The following is a 15,942-nucleotide window of genomic DNA, read 5'->3' as shown; positions in this document are numbered from 1 at the left end:
AAATCCAAACTTGGCAGCACCGAATCGGCACTACCTGATGAACCATATCTCCTTTACTCTTCTCAAACATTTGTGTTGTGCTGCACTATTTGGAATATAAAGCGTGCCTTTACATAGCTGCAGTAATGTCCAAGTAAGAGCAGGGCTGCCAACAGATCAGCAGGAAACTGAATTTGCAGAAGCAGACCAGGTACTGGAATAAAGGCAGTCTCGAGAATATAGTACGATAGCAAAATACTGCAGATGCTGGAAATCCGAAATAACAACAGAAAATGCTGGAAAAACTCAGCAGGCCAGGCAACATCCGTGGAGAGAAATTAGAGTCGACATTTCGGGTCGAAACCCTTTTTCAAAACTGGAAAGGAAATGAAATAGATCGAAGGCAGGGCTGCGATAGAACAAAAGAAGTAAAGAGACATTAAAAGGTATTCAAAACCAGACGAGATGGTAATAGGACAGTGGAGACAAAAGACGGCTCAGATTAGGTGTGAAGTGTACTGGCAGGATGAGAGACAGCTGCCATGTGGGAGAGAGAAAAAAAAGGAAAGGGGGGAAAAGGAAAACCCAAAACAAAGGGGTGGAAAAAAGATTATAAGTAAAAATGTAATAGGGGCCGAGGTTATGATCTGAAATTGTTGAACTCGATATTGAGTCCGGAAGGCTGCAAAGTGCCTAATCAGAAGATGAGGTGCTGTTCCTCGAGTTTACGTTGAGCTTCCATGGAACAATGCAAGAGGCCAAGGACGGTGAGGTTTGAAGAAGGGTTCACCCGAAACGTCGACTCTAATTTCTCTCCACGGATGTTGCCTGGCCTGCTGAGTTTTTCCAGCATTTTCTGTTGTTATCTCGAGAATATAATCTCAGCAGGAAGCAGAATCAAAAGTGGAGGTCTCAGTAGTGTCCAGAAGCAAGCAGAGAAATTAACTCCTGTCCGAGGCCCAGCGCAGCAACAGAGCAAGGCTGAGAAGCCAGCAGTACACTGAAGCATAATCCCTCAGCTCCACAGGTAACTGCAGCAGGTGGGAAGATTTGCACTGCAGGTTGGAACAGGTTACTTTAAACTTGAAGGGATTAAATGGTAGAGCAGAGTCACAGCAGCTGAGGCAGCCAGTGTAGTCAGGAGAACAAAGCAATCCTGATGGCAAGGGAGTCCGGGAAATCCAAGGTGAACAGAGTTCCAGCCATTGAAAAGAACGTAAGTAAAAAAAAAACACACAACAATTAGGGTCAGGGATGGGCAATGTGCTCTGTGCAGGTAGCTTTAAACTTGGAGATTGAGCTAAAACGCATTCATTACTAGGGGCAGGGGATCTTAAGCAGTGAAAGAGAGGAGATGGGTGGGTGTGGGGAGGGGGAGGGGGGGGGAGCATGTCAAGGGATAGCAACAGAAGGCCATGGATAGAGATGCAAAGGACAAGAGCTCAGTAGAGAGCTATCAGCCCAGGAGCCATCTTCCTGCTGACCAAAATAAATAATGTAGTATTTCCAACATGAGCAAATAATAATCATCAAGCCCGAGTTATTTTCCATAGCATTTTGTCATGATGTTATATATTTACAGCATCTCCCAGTGAGCTACCTGTGTGTCTGTATTAACAACCTGACAATTGGGGACTTGGGGACTGTTTATTTTGGCCCTCAAGGTCTGCATTTTCCTAGGATGCATCATTTACTGCATATCTGCTTCTGCTCACAACCACATTCTCAAGGTTACACGCACCTTATCAGTGACATCCTAAGGTGTTCAAATAAGAGGAGGGCTGCCAACAGATCAGCAGGAAACTGAATTTGCAGAAGCAGACCAGGTACTGGAATAAAGGCAGTCTCGAGAATATAGTCTCAGCAGGAAGCAGAATCGAAGGTGGAGGTCTCAGTGTAAGTTGTATAGGTCTCAGGCTCTGTTTGGGTTCTATTCATAACCACAGTATTTGCACACACCAGGGGGCATCTTTCTAGTTTCAATTGGAATTTCATCTGACCACATTACTGCAAGTTAACTTTTTCTCGGGATAAGAACAGTTGGAACTTGATTATCCATACTCTTGACTCTCCACAAGAGTTTACGTGGGAGATCAGCATGAGTTGAGGCTTAGTTTTGCTTAAAACAACAAAAATGCAATTAACCGAGTTCCATTGATTTTTCGCAGACTCTGGGCTCTTGATCCAGCAGCATAATAATAATTAACTCGATGTCCACTAACTGGTAGAAATTGCTATTCATGCAGCTCTGCTACTTAGAGACTGGCATGAGTCAGAGCTTCAGGCCTGCCAGACCAGCAGGAGTTTTACTGCTAACATTTCTTTTTCCCAAGTGTATCTCATTTTTAAAATGGTAAAACATGGGTTTGATCTGTACATGCCGGGCACTTGACAAGGGAATGTAAATGGAAGATAAAAGCTCACTGCTTCAGATAAAAGGTAGGGGACGGACTCCTGAATGTCTGCCATTTTCTTTTACCCACTACGGGAAAGGGTTCCATCCCATTATGGTGATCGAGGATCCACTGAATATTTTTGTTTATTGGCTGACCTTCCTGTGGTTTTAGTGTAAGCCCTGTTCCAAGAAGTATCCTCTTGCTAATTCTGTTAAGACCAACGATGCAAATGCTGAACCCTCATCTGTCCGGTAAGGTTTACATTTATAATCTCCTTTAGGATTTCCCGGGCAGCTTTGAGAATTCATACCTCACTGCCTGCTGCTTTGGAATGCGCAATAGTCTTGAACATTTGAAAAGCTTGATCAAAATTCTTAGAAGGGGAAGGGGGCAACATCTTGGCTGGGGCCCTGGGGCTTTGTGCTGAAGTATTTTGGAGTGGTATTATTTTTGACCTTTCTTACCACTGTATATGCCATTTATTTTGCCCTGTTAAGGAGGGAGCTATAGACAACTCTCAGATTTAAGTTTAATTGGAGGGCAAGTCAAGCGAGTGAAAATAGAGAACTTGAGATTCAAAGTAGAGAGTTAGGCTGATTAGTAATTCGCTATTAATTAGGTCTTCTGCAATGTAAAGGGAATCCAAAGCCCAGTCAATCACTTTAAAATTCTGCAACCATTAGGTAGATTAAAAACTGCAGTAGCCTTTCTAATAGGAGGTACATTTGTACAGTGCTTAAAAAAAATGGGCAAAGCAAATACACTGAGCTTTATTTTAATTCAAGAAAATGGGGATTGGCAATAATAATAAAGTCTATTCCATTCACAATGGAACAGTGTGTGAAGGACCCACAGGGGAGATATTATAGTTACAGGTTCCCCTGACATGGGAAAAACCATTCTGGTTAACCTATGTTCCCCTAATATTGGTCAGACGCAATTCCTGGAGGTGGTCTCCTCTACAGTTGGAAAGCGAATGAAACGTCCTTCAATTATAAGCATGAGTCTTTAATCTTGTACCTTGTGACATGAAATGTCCAAAAATAGATAGCTGTTTGGACTTTGATATTGTCAGCGTACTCCACTTAAGACAAAGCCCTTTTAAAAAGCACAGAAAAAGAAATACAATATGTTATGTATTATGTGTTCTCCTCCCACCTGCGGTGGCGCTGTCACAGCAGATAAATGGTTGGGTTTGTTCTCTTGGTTGGGTTTTTGTTCTCTTTGTTCTGTTCTCTCCAGAACCTTCCTTTCGAATAAAGTACCTCATGTTTGAATCTCTGGGTTCTGAGTCCTAATTGTGTCTAGGTAGAAAGGTACAGACACAACAAAGTGGCGACGAGGATCGGATGAATCTGCGTTGTGGGAACTTTCTTGTTTTCGACTACAAAACACTCGGAACAGAGACGGGTGCAGTGAGTAAACAGAAATTAAAATTTGAAACCGGAGATGGCTACTATATTCGGAAACATCGGTGATTTTGATGAAAATGTGGAGCAATGGAGTGCTTATACGGAACGTTTTGACTATTTTGTTTTGGCGAATGCAGTGGCAAACGATAAGGTCGTGCCTACCTTTTTGAGTATACTGGGAGCAAAGACATTCAACTTACTGCGCAGCCTTGTACAACCAGTTAAGCCAGGAACTAAAACATATAAACAACTAGTGGAAATTCTTGGAGCACATTTTTCACTGAAACCTCTGGTTATTGCCGAGAGATTTAGATTTCACAAACGGAATCAAGAGGAGGGGGAAACAGTGACTATGTTTATTGCTGCTTTAAAAAGGTTGTCAGAACACTGCAAGTTCAAGGAGGAGCTGAATGACACCATTAGAGACAGACTTGTGTGTGGTCTGCAAAGTGCAGCCACACAAAAGCGCCTTCTTACTAAGGACAACCTTACTCTTGAAAAGGCCATTGAAGTTAGTGTCTCCATGGAGATGGCGGAAAAGGAGGCTCACCAGTTTTCTTCAACAGGGAGGGTTCACAAGGTGTCGTCTGAGCCTAAAGGTACGCGGAACGGCACATGTTACTGTTGTGGGAAAACGGGTCATCACGCTAATGACTGCTGGTGTACGGAGCTGGAATGCCGAAATTGTGGCAAAAAGGGTCACATTAAACGTGCCTGTAGAGGTAAAAAAAGAACAGACAGAGCTGGGAAGCATGAAAGCAAAATGTCTGTATTTGGACAAGAGAAGAAAAAGAGTGTTCATTCAGTGCAGTATGATGGAACAAGCAAAACAGAGGGGAGCGACATCTCTGAGGAGGAAGAGGTGCACATACTGACGGTTGCAGGTGGTCCAAATGGCTACTGGGTGTCACCACTGGTGGAGGGACAATCAGTGCGGATGGAGGTGGACACAGGCGTGGCTGTGTCCCTTGTTTCAGACACTGTCTACAACAAAATGCTAAAGCATCTTACCCTTCAGCCAACAAACATTGTGCTAAAGACGTATACCGGCGAACCTGTGGCCATGAGACGCGCCGTTGAGGTGACAGTTAAATTGAACGGACAGACTGCGAAATTGCCACTATATGTGGTAAAGGGAAATTACCCATCTCTACTGGGACGTGTGTGGCTAGAGAAAATCACACTGGACTGGCCTGCAGTCCGCATGATGTCAAAAGGGGAGTCAGGTCTGACTGCAGTTTTAAACAAACATGCAGAACTCTTCAATGGTGAACTTGGGAGCATGAGAAAGATCAGCGTGAGACTGAACATTAAACCTGACAACAAGCCGAAGTTTCACAAGGCCCGACCTGTATCCTATGCAATTAGGCCAAAAGTTGATGCTAACTTGGAGGCCTTAGTCGAGAATGGAGTCCTGGAGCCTGTGAGTGTGAGCAAATGGGCCACACCCATTGTTCCTGTCCTGAAAAAGGATGGATCTATTCGAATCTGCGGGGATTTTAAAGTGATTATTAACCCGGTGCTGTTTGCGGAACAGTACCCTCTTCCCCTCATTGGTGATCTTTTTATGGGCCTGGCCGGAGGGCAAAAGTTCAGCAAAATAGACTTATGCCAGGCTTATCTACAAATGCATGTCGATGACAAATCAAAGGAGTTGCTGACAATTGTGACACACAAGGGGCTATACAGGTACTGCCGCCTTCCGTTTGGAATTACGTCGGCCCCTGCTCTATTCCAAAGGGCAATGGATCAGATTTTGAGTGGACTGCCAGGAGTCCAGTGCTACCTGGACAACATCCTTGTCACTGGGACAAATGAGGAGGATCATCTTCTGAACTTGGATGCAACACTACAGCGACTGAAAGAGTACGGACTCAGAGTTCGTAAGGACAAATGTGAATTCTTTCAGTCTTCAGTTGAGTACCTGGGGCATGTGATTGACGCTACTGGCCTGCATAAGGCGCCGTCAAAGGTCAAGGTGATCGTGGAGGCCCCAGCACCCCAGAATGTGAGCCAGTTACGTTCATTCCTGGGGCTACTTAACTACTATGGAAAGTTTATTCCAGACTTAGCAACATTGCCGAAGCCGCTACATCAGTTGCTATGTCAAGGCAAAACCTGGAAATGGACTGGACTGTGAAACGAAGCTTTCGTCCAAGCAAAGAAAGCATTGCTGAAGTTGGGGGTCCTGACAGAGTTCGACCCAAAGCTACCCGTGCAGCTAGCATGTGATGCATCACCATATGGTGTGGGAGCAGTCATATCCCACATCATGCCTTCTGGTGAAGAGAAACCTATCGCCTTCGCATCACGCACCTTGAACAAGGCCGAGAGTAACTATGCACAGATTGAGTGCGAGGCCTTGGGAATCGTTTTTGGAATTTGAAAATTTCATCAGTACCTGTTTGGGAGAAGGTTCACACTCCTGATGGACCACCGTCCATTGACTTCAATCTTCGGGCCCCACACCGGAATTCCATCTCTTGCTGCAAGCAGGATGCAAAGGTGGGCTTTACTGTTGTCAGGACACACATACGACATCAAATATCACAAATCAGACTTGCACGGCAATGCAGACAGTCTCTCGAGGCTGCCCTTGCCTGTTACTCCCCCAGAGCCTCGTCAGATAGACATTTTCTACTTTAGACAAGTGGCGGGAACTTGGTGAGATGTTCAGCCGTTATGGCTCACCGGAACAACTCGTAAGTGACAACGGTCCACAATTTGTATCACAGGAGTTTGCAACCTTCCTGCAAATGAATGGTGTCCAACACATCAGGTCTGCGCCCTATCATCCCTCTACTAACGGCCTGGCAGAAAGGTTCGTGCAAACTTTGAAGCACGCCTTGAAGGCATCGCAAGGTCAGGGCTCAATCCACCAACGTCTGAACAGCTTCCTGTTGTCCTACAGGAACGAGCCGCATGCCACAACCAAAACTTCCCCCGCTTCGCTCATGATGAAGAGGCAGTTGCGGACAAGTTTTGACTTACTCAAACCTCCAAAGGCAGAACAGGTTGTCCATTGTCAACAACAAGCTCAAGTTGAAAAGAGAGAGAAAAGAGCCAAGGAGAGACGGTTTCATCCTGGAGAGCACATCCTAGCTCGAAACTACAACACTGGACCGAAATGGGTTCCTGCTATGGTGATCGCGCAGACAGGCCCTGTGTCTTACATGGTTGAGATTGCTAAGGACGTCGTCTGGAGAAGACACACTGATCAACTGTTGCTAGGAGCAGAGACAGCCACAGAGGCTCCAATGGCTGGTTGGCCTGAACTGTTTCCGGATGATACCGCAAACCAGCATCCTTTGCCACAGTGCTCTTCTCCAACACAGGAAGTCAAAGAGACTGTTCCACCTGTGCAAACTCCTGATTTTCGACTGACACAGGCACCTTCTCTATCTAGGCCTGTGTCAATGCCTACTGCTGTGGAAGCCAGCGATGACCACCGGTATCCTGCCAGAGAGCGGCGGCCTCCAAGACGCTTGGATCTGTAGGCTTAGCGACTTACCCACAAGACTGGGGCAGAATAAACCCCAGGGTAAAGTCAGGGTTTGAGGCAGTCTACCTCTACCCTTCGTTAGTTGAGTGCATTGAAAGTAACTTACCTGTTGAGGAATAATGTGGACATTTCTTATAAAAGGGGAGGAATATGTTATGTATTATGTGTTCTCCTCCCATCTGCGGTGGCACTGTCACAGCAGATAAATGGTTGGGTTTGTTCTCTTTGTTCTGTTCTCTCCAGAACCTTCCTTTCGAATAAAGTACCTTATGTTTGAATCTCTGGGTTCTGAGTCCTAATTGTGTCTAGGTAGAAAGGTACAGACACAACACATTCCATCTCAGAAGCAGATATAAGTGAACAAAACAAAAGGAGTTGTAGTAAAAACAGAAAATGCTGAAAGCATACAGCAGCTGAAAGTGTGAGAGTTCTGATGAAAGGCCTGAAATGTTGCCGGGCTCGGAAAACCCAGCAGCTGAAAGGAGGTGAGAACGGCCGGATCCAGCAGCTAAATGCTTTTCCAGCACTGTGTGTGGGCCAGGAAGAGCAGGAGTGCTCCCCCCCTCCCCCCCCCCATGTCCCCCAGTAATCCTACTTCCCTCCCCACGATCAGAACCCCCATCTCACCCCCGGCCTTCCATCCATGATCTCCCAAGGCCTTTATGATCTGCCCCCGAGCTTTCCGATCTCCCCCTGCCCGAGCTTTCCGATCTCCCCCTGCCCGAGCTTTCCGATCCCCTCCCCCTGCCCATTCCAATTGCCCCCTCTACCTGTCCAATCTCCCCACCCCCCTCCCTGACCTTTCTGATGTCCTACCCGCCTCCTTTCTGATCTCCCCACACCCGAACTTTCCGATCTCCCTCCCCCAGATCTTTCCGATGTACCCCCGCCCCACAACCTTTCCGATCTCCCCACCCCCCTGGCTGCCACGATTTTGCCCTCCCTCCTGCCTCTCTGCTCCCTGGCTGTGGCCTTCTCACATGGCAGCCTGCTGGCCTCTCAATCTGGCTGGCTACTGGCCAGGAAACTGAGAATTTTTTTTTTAATGAGGTCCTACCGTTAAATTTGGCAGGACCTCCGGGTTACCTGTCGCTCTCACCCGCCCCCATCCTGCTCCCTCCCCGCTCTTCCTCTGTGCTCATCTAGGGGCCACCACCCTCAATGCTTCTTTAGAAGGAGCGCTACCTCAGTGCTCCAGGGGCCTGGTCCTCTAGGGGCTGCCATCCTCAATGCAGCATTAAGCACTGACAGCTCAGTGCTGCAGTGTATTACATTGCCAAAGTTTCCCTACCCATAAAACAAAACAATACTTAAATAGATGTTGCCGTGGTCTTGCTAATTGCAAATAAAGTTAGTGTAGTGCCACAGAAATTTACAATAAGTACACTTGGGGCTGGTTGGGTGAATACTTCTCAAGTTTTTAAGGAATCTTGATAATTAGGGCAACATATCTAGCAAACTACATTTGGCTAGTGTGTACATTGTGCGGCACTGCTGCGGGCATACCTGATGATTGTTGCTGTTTTTATATCAATTACTGATTTTAGGTAGAAGCAGCTCTATTAGATGGCTGGAATAAAAATGAGTTAAAAGTAAAGGGTCAGAGCCCCAGATAAAGCATGAGTCATCAGTGAGATGAGTGTCACACCAAATCTATATATATAAAACAGTATGGCCTAGAAATTCAGTTGCTTGCGCCACCAGTTTGTGCCCAAAGAGGCCACTCAGAGGCTTTAGCGCCACTGGCCACAACCACCACGATATTTAGCGGGGCGCTAATGGCGACGTTAGCCTGTAGCGCTGCGCCGCCACCGATGATGTCATCGGTGTGCGCAGCGCCCCGCTACCGCCCCGAACGCCATATTAGGTCGCACCCGCCTCTTCCGCGCCGGCCGCAAATAGCGACCGGTACACAGGGGCCAACCTGTGGCGGTAGTGACGCTAGTTAAGGTGGAGGTGCGGCCGGACGCTTTTCCGGCGGCCGCCTGCCCGCACCTCCGTCCCCGGCCTCCTACACCACCCCCCCCCCGCGGCATTGCCGGCTGTTTCCCGCGAGCCCGGCACTTCTCCTTGGTGCCGGGCTCATTTGCCGGCACTCGCGAGCGGGGATCGCGCTGTTGCAGGCACCTCCCCCTTAACAGTGGGAGGAAAGCCTGCAGTACCACAGCGGGTGGCGCTGCGGCACTTTGCGCACCGATATTCAGTTTCAGCGCCCCAAGTGGGGCGCGGGAAGCCTCATTTAGCAGCCCGCTTCCATTTGGGGCGCAGAAACTGAATATCCCGATGGCGCAAGTGGCTCCGCGCGCAGCGGTAATTCCGGTGCCCAGGCGAGCTTGGCGCCACAAACTGAATTTTTAGCCCTATGTCTCGCTGTCTCTCTGTCTCTCTGTCTGCCTGTCTGGCTGGCTATACAATCAAAAGTTATAGAGCGTACCTACACATATGTTATATCAAAAGAAAGCTCATCATTAGGGGACGCTTGTAGGCATATTTACTTTTTGGTCGGACAGAAATTGTGCCGACGGTATCCAAAAAACTTTCAAAATTCCGCTCATTATCCGCTCATTAGCATCGAGTGACGTGAAGTTTGACTAATCATACAGTCGAGCGACCCGACGGTCGACCAATCGCTGCATCACGGGGGCGGGTTCATTGCGTGTGCGGGCGGGCCATCCTACAGTCGAGTGACAGGACGATTGACCAATCCTACAGTTCAGTGACCTGACGGTTGACCAATCGGTGCGTGTGTGGGCGGGCCTTATCATTCTGAAATGAGGTGAGTGGCCGCCATCTTGATTCCAAACTCTTCATTTCTTTTTCCCACTTTCTGCGTGTTTCTTTTCAAATCTACATTTCCAGCAAAAAAATAAGTTGCTTTTAAAACACAAATTGTTTTTTAAAAAAGTTAATTAATCTGTAAATCTTTTCTCTAACCTCTATAATTTTCCTACCTTTCACCATTTTTCCAGGCCTCAAAGCCTGGGCCTCTGTTGCCCAGCCACGCACGAGCTAGGCACCTCCCATCCCGCCGCCATCTTGATTCCTAACTACTAACTATTGATTTATTTTTCCCACTTTCTGTGTGTGTGGAGGGGATTTTTGTAGTGTCCGCATATCAATAACACACGGACTGCAGGAGAACGGTAATAACAGGTGTTTACTGAACAGAGGGTATGCTGGAACTAACTGTACGAATTACTACACGGTGTTATATACAGGTGTGGTCACTACTGGTACTGCAGTATACAGGGGCTGTAAAAGATAGTTCTTCTCTTAAAGGTACATACATTACAATTCCTCCCCTTTTAGATAAACAGTACATAACATTCATTTAACAATTAAATAATAACTACTTACAATTACAATTTTCCTTGTACTATATACATCAGCTGAAAGTAATCATTTATAAATTCAGTCTTTGAGGAGGCTTCCTGATCCTGTCTGGATAGCGCCTTTCTCAAGTATCCTGTTCTTGCGGCGGAGTCGATTCTGGCTCATTGTCATTGGTTGGTTCATCAGCTTCCAATACCACTGATTCTGAGGTAGACGCAATCTGTACTTTGGGTTCATCACCAGGTACGTATGGGCGAGGCATGGGGTTGACTTGTTCCTGTGACTCTAGAATCTGGTCAACATGGCGTCTCATGATGCTCTCTCCAACGTCCACTGTGTACATTAGTGGTCCCTGCCGTGTGCATATCGTTCCTGGCTGCCATTTTTCTGTTCGGTAGTCACGGGCCAAGACTGGTTGCCCTATCTTGAAGCTCCTGGTTGGCTTTTCATTGATGTGCTGGAATAGCTTATTCTCAACATCTCGGCCTAGAAATTCAGTATAGCCACTTTTGGGGCGGTAAAGTCGGGCGGGCGCTAAAGTTTGCGCCTGCCGGAAAGTGGAGGCCACTTCGCCGATATTCAGTAGCTTTGGCCAAGGAGTTTGGGCGAGCGCTAAAACTGGCGTTGCACCCCTCTCTTTAGGCGCTAAGCCGACGGTGCAGAGTGATACCGCCGAGGCCGGGCGCAGCGCAGGTGCGGTCATGTTTTGATTGACAGCAGACACCCTGACGCCGGCCAGCTCTTAAAGGGGGAAGGGTCGACTTGGTCTGCTGCCACGCCCTGGATACTGCAGCCCTCCAGCTAGGCCTAAACACTGCTGCTGGAGAGAAATAGCGCCAGCAACGATGCAGAGGGCCCGTGAGCGAGCGCAGCGCTTCTCTGCCCATGATTTGAAGGTGATGCTTAGGGGTTTGGAGAAGAGAAGAGATATCTTGTGCCCGGACAGTGGCAAGAAGGCTCCCAAGAGGCTGTACAGGAGAGCCTGGAGGGAAATCGCCCAGAGGGTCACAGCCAACAGCGATGTCCCCAGGACTGCTGACCAATGCCGGAAGAAGTTTAACGACCTCACTCGGTTGGTCAGGGTGAGTACCCTTTCCAGTGTCCTCCTCATCCTTGCATGTGCACCTCACATTATGGGCAAAGGGACCTCAAAGGCCTAATGGCCAGCCCTCCTCCAGCAGCTATGGCACTGGCATGCTCATCAATAGCACTTTCTGCACTTTACACACTGGCCAAGCTATTCGACCATGGGAGGCAGTGCACACACCAACAGGGCACCACACTGGCCAAGCTATTCGACCATGGGAGGCAGTGCACACACCAACAGGGCACCACACTGGCCAAGCTATTCGACCATGGGAGGCAGTGCACACACCAACAGGGCACCACACTGGCCAAGCTATTCCACCATGGGAGGCAGTGCACACACCAACAGGGCACCACACTGTACTTAGAGGCCGTCCTTTCTCTTGCAGGCCAAGCTGGCGCAGAATCTGAAGAGCCGGACTGTCACCGGGGGAGGCCGTTCCCAGTTCCAGGAGCTCAGTGACCTGGAGGAGCGCGTGGCTCGACTCATGCGTGCCCGAGTGATTGGCCCCGTTGCTATTGGAGATGCCGACCCTGTGCTGGGCCCCAATGGTAAGGACATGACCGTTTGGATCTCTCTCGGTCCCCTTGCGCTTCAGATCTACATCCTTTGCCACTGTCCCACCAATGCGCATAATGCCACCACTCATGCCTCCCTCGCTGACGCCCTGTCCTCACTCTAAAGCTACTCTTGTGCCTTCCTGCTTTCAGCTGGTGAGGAGGAGGTCCCTGAAGCTGCGAGTGTCAGTCCCTCGGAAGAGGAGGACGACGAGGAGCAAGAGGAAGGCGGCACATCGGGGGAACCCTCATCCGCGCCAGGGTATGGCAATGGAGGGGACACGTCTTGCCTGGAGGAGAGCCAGGGGGAAGTGTTGCGGGGGGGTGTAGCTCCTGTGCCCAGTGGCGTCCAGCCACGCGGGAAGGGTCGGCCAGCACGGCTGCCTTCTCCCCAGAGGGGGGAAGTGTTGCAGGGGAGGGCAGTTGCTGGGCCCAGTGGCGTCCAGCCACGCGGGAAGGGTCGGCCAGCTCGGCGGCCTTCTCCCCAGAGGGAGAGTCCGGCCTCCAGTCCGGAGACGGTCCTCGCCCAGGAGGTGCGCCTCCTTGATCAAATGTCCGCGGACTCGGAGCGTCGCCACACCGAGTTCATGGGGGTTGTGGCACAGTTGCCTCAGGCCATTGAGTCCCTGGCTCATAGTGTGGCCAATTTCGGGGACTCACAGGCCAGGGGTTTCGAACAACTCGCGGCAGCACAGGCCAGGGGTGTTGAACAATTCGGGGCATCACAGGACGCGAGTCGGGCAGAATTCAAGGCATCACAGGACGCGAGTCGAGAGTTCATGAGTGGTGCCGTGCAGACACTGGCTGGTCTGATGCGGGCACAGGCCAGGGCAGTACGGGCACTCACTTCTGCCACACTCGCTGTGTCACGGATGCATCGCCAGGGCACCCGCCGCGCTGCTGCAGCACAGCGGTCTGGCCTTCACCAGATTGCTGCGCTTGCTGCAGTGCCAGCCCGGCCGACTGCCAGTGTCTCTGGCGACCAGCGAGCGCCTGGCATCAGCCAGCTTGCCCCCATTGCTCCAGCCGCCACTGCCACTCCCCCAGCAAAGCTGCGACGAGCTGCTGGAAAGACTGATGCTGGCCAGCCACAGCTGCAGCAGTCAGCAGCCGGCCCCTCCAGGGCCGGACCTCGTCTAGGCCGACCCCCAAGGGAATCTGCCGTCACGCATTGTGCCCCTCAGGAGCCTTCCCCCAGCCTTGCAACACCCACAGGGCCCAGGTTGAGGCGGAGCAGCAGGTCGGCCAGGGGCCGGAGAAGCCTGCACAAGGACTCGCCCTCTCGGCACACAAAGTAGAGTGTGTTGCCAAATGTTTTTTTATATGGGGGTGTTTGTGTTCTCTATGGGGGGGGTTTATTTTGGTAAGGCCGAAGATGAAGGCAAATGTTTTTTCATATGGGGGTGTTTGTGTTCTCTATGGGGGGGGTTTATTTTGGTAAGGCCGAAGATGAAGGCCAATTGGATGGACAAGTTTTGTTATTCCTCCCCAGGTTGTGGGAGTGAGATATGTTTTTGACTGTTTTTTGGGGGTCTTGTCTGTTTTTGTGTTTCATGTGGGAAGGGCCCTGAGTTTGTTAAATAAAGCTTTTTATTTATTCAGCTTGTCCATGTGTGATGTTTCAAGTGGTTGTTGCGTTAACCGGCTGAGGGCTTGCGGAGCGGCTGCATTCAGGTGCGTTCATTGCCACAAGCCATTCCCTGACAGGGGGCCTAGAAGTGTCGTTCAATAAGCCGCCGACGGACGGCCCTTGGACCTTGTGGCTCCCTCCTGGGCTGGTACTCCTCCTCCTCCTCCTCCTCCTCCTCATGGTCCTCCTGCTCGTCCTCCTGAGGTGGTGGTCCAACGTGAGGTGGCAGTGCCTGAGTCCTGCGGATAGCCAGGTTGTGCAGCATGCAGCAAACGATGACGAACTGGGAGACTCTATCCGGCGAATATTGTAGAGAGCCGCCGGAACGATCCAGGCAGCGGAACCGTTGCTTGAGGACGCCAATCGTTTGCTCTATGATGTTCCTTGTGGCTTGATGGCTTTCGTTGTATGCCTCCTCAGCAGGGGTCCTGGGCGCGCGGAGCGGGGTCATGAGCCATGTACACAAAGGGTAGCCCTTGTCCCCGATAAGCCATCCTCTTGGGGGAGGCTGTGCCTGGAACATGTCAGCCACAGTAGTCTGGCGCAGGATAAATGCATCGTGGCTGCTTCCTGGAAAGCGGGCATTGACAGCTAGGATGCGCTGCCTGTGGTCACACACCAGCTGTACATTGAGGGAATGGTAGCCCTTCCGGTTGCGGTAATCCTCGGCATTGTCGATAGGTGCCCGCATAGCCACATGCGTGCAGTCAATGGCGCCCTGCACCATGGGGAAGTCGGCGATCCTCGCAAATCCGACTGCACGCTGCTCCTGCCTCTCTAGGGTCATGGGGAAGGAGATGAATTGGTGTCTCCTTGCGAAAAGGGCATCGGTGACCTGCCGGATGCAGCGATGCACGGCGAACTGGGAGATGTTCGCTATGTCCCCAGCAGCGGCTTGGAAGGAGCCGCTTGCATAAAAGTTCAGAGCCACCGTGACCTTCACTTCCACCGACAGAGAAGTCCTGCACATCAGCTGTGGACGCAGATCTCTGTGAAGCAGCTGGCAGATCTCTGCAACCACCTCCCTTCTGAAGCGCAGCCTCTTAACACAATGCGCGGCAGTCATGGTGAGATAGGACACCTGCTGCCGGTATTCCCTGAGTGGGTAAGGCCTACGTTGCCGACGCCTGATGGCCCCTCTGCGTCTAGGCATGGCTGCCCCTCTCACACAGCGTCTGCAAGCTCTTCGCACATAATGCTGGAACTGAGGGTTGCAACCCCATGCAGCCCCCATAATATACTTGCAAACAGTGAAATCACAATGAGTCAAATTTCCAAGCTCTGGCCAGAAGCCAAAAATACCTCTCCTATGTTGTCCCAAATCAGTAAGGTCTGTTCCTTGGTCTCTGTCCAGAAATCCAAAGCACTAAAGTCATTGCAGCAAAATGGCTGGCCTTTATAGTTCAGTGTAAGTGCCCTTTAATTAGCGCTCCCCGAGGCCCGCAGGGCCTCTGCTGCGTTCCACTTCACAGTTCTTAACAGCGCCACGCCCACATTGGGCGGGCGCCACTGAAGTTCCGGTTTGGGGCGCACAAACAGCGTTGCACAACGAAATGACGTCATAAGCTGCGCGCGCAGCTGAGCGCGCGCAAACACTTTGCACCGGCGCTAACTGTCAACTGAAGTTGGGCGTAGGCGCAGATCGGTCTGCGCCCGGGCGCTAAGTGCCTAGCGCTCGAAATCTACCCCTCTTATGGCGCTAACGGCTGGCTAACGCAACTGAATTTCTAGGCCCTCGTCTTATGTTTGGTTTGAGCAAATCCAGGCGACATCTTAACCTTCGGTTAAAGAACATCATGGCTGGAGCTTGGTTGGTGACTGCATGTGTCGCATTCCGGTAAGCAAACAAGAAATTATCCACCTTGTGTTGCAGTGGTATGTTGTCATTATACATCGCCTTTATTGCTTTTTTAAAGGTTTGAACAAACCTCTCAGCCAATCCATTTGTGGCTGGATGATATGGGGCGGATGTGTAATGCTTTTCCCCATTATTCCTCAAAAACCTCCGGAAATCCTCGGACACAAACTGTGGTCCATTGTCGGAGC

The sequence above is a fragment of the Somniosus microcephalus genome, chromosome 24 (genome assembly GCF_052327205.1).
Source record: "Somniosus microcephalus isolate GS21.2 chromosome 24, FLI_Smic_1.0, whole genome shotgun sequence".
Lineage (NCBI taxonomy): Eukaryota > Metazoa > Chordata > Chondrichthyes > Squaliformes > Somniosidae > Somniosus > Somniosus microcephalus.
This window is presented reverse-complemented; position numbering follows the sequence as displayed.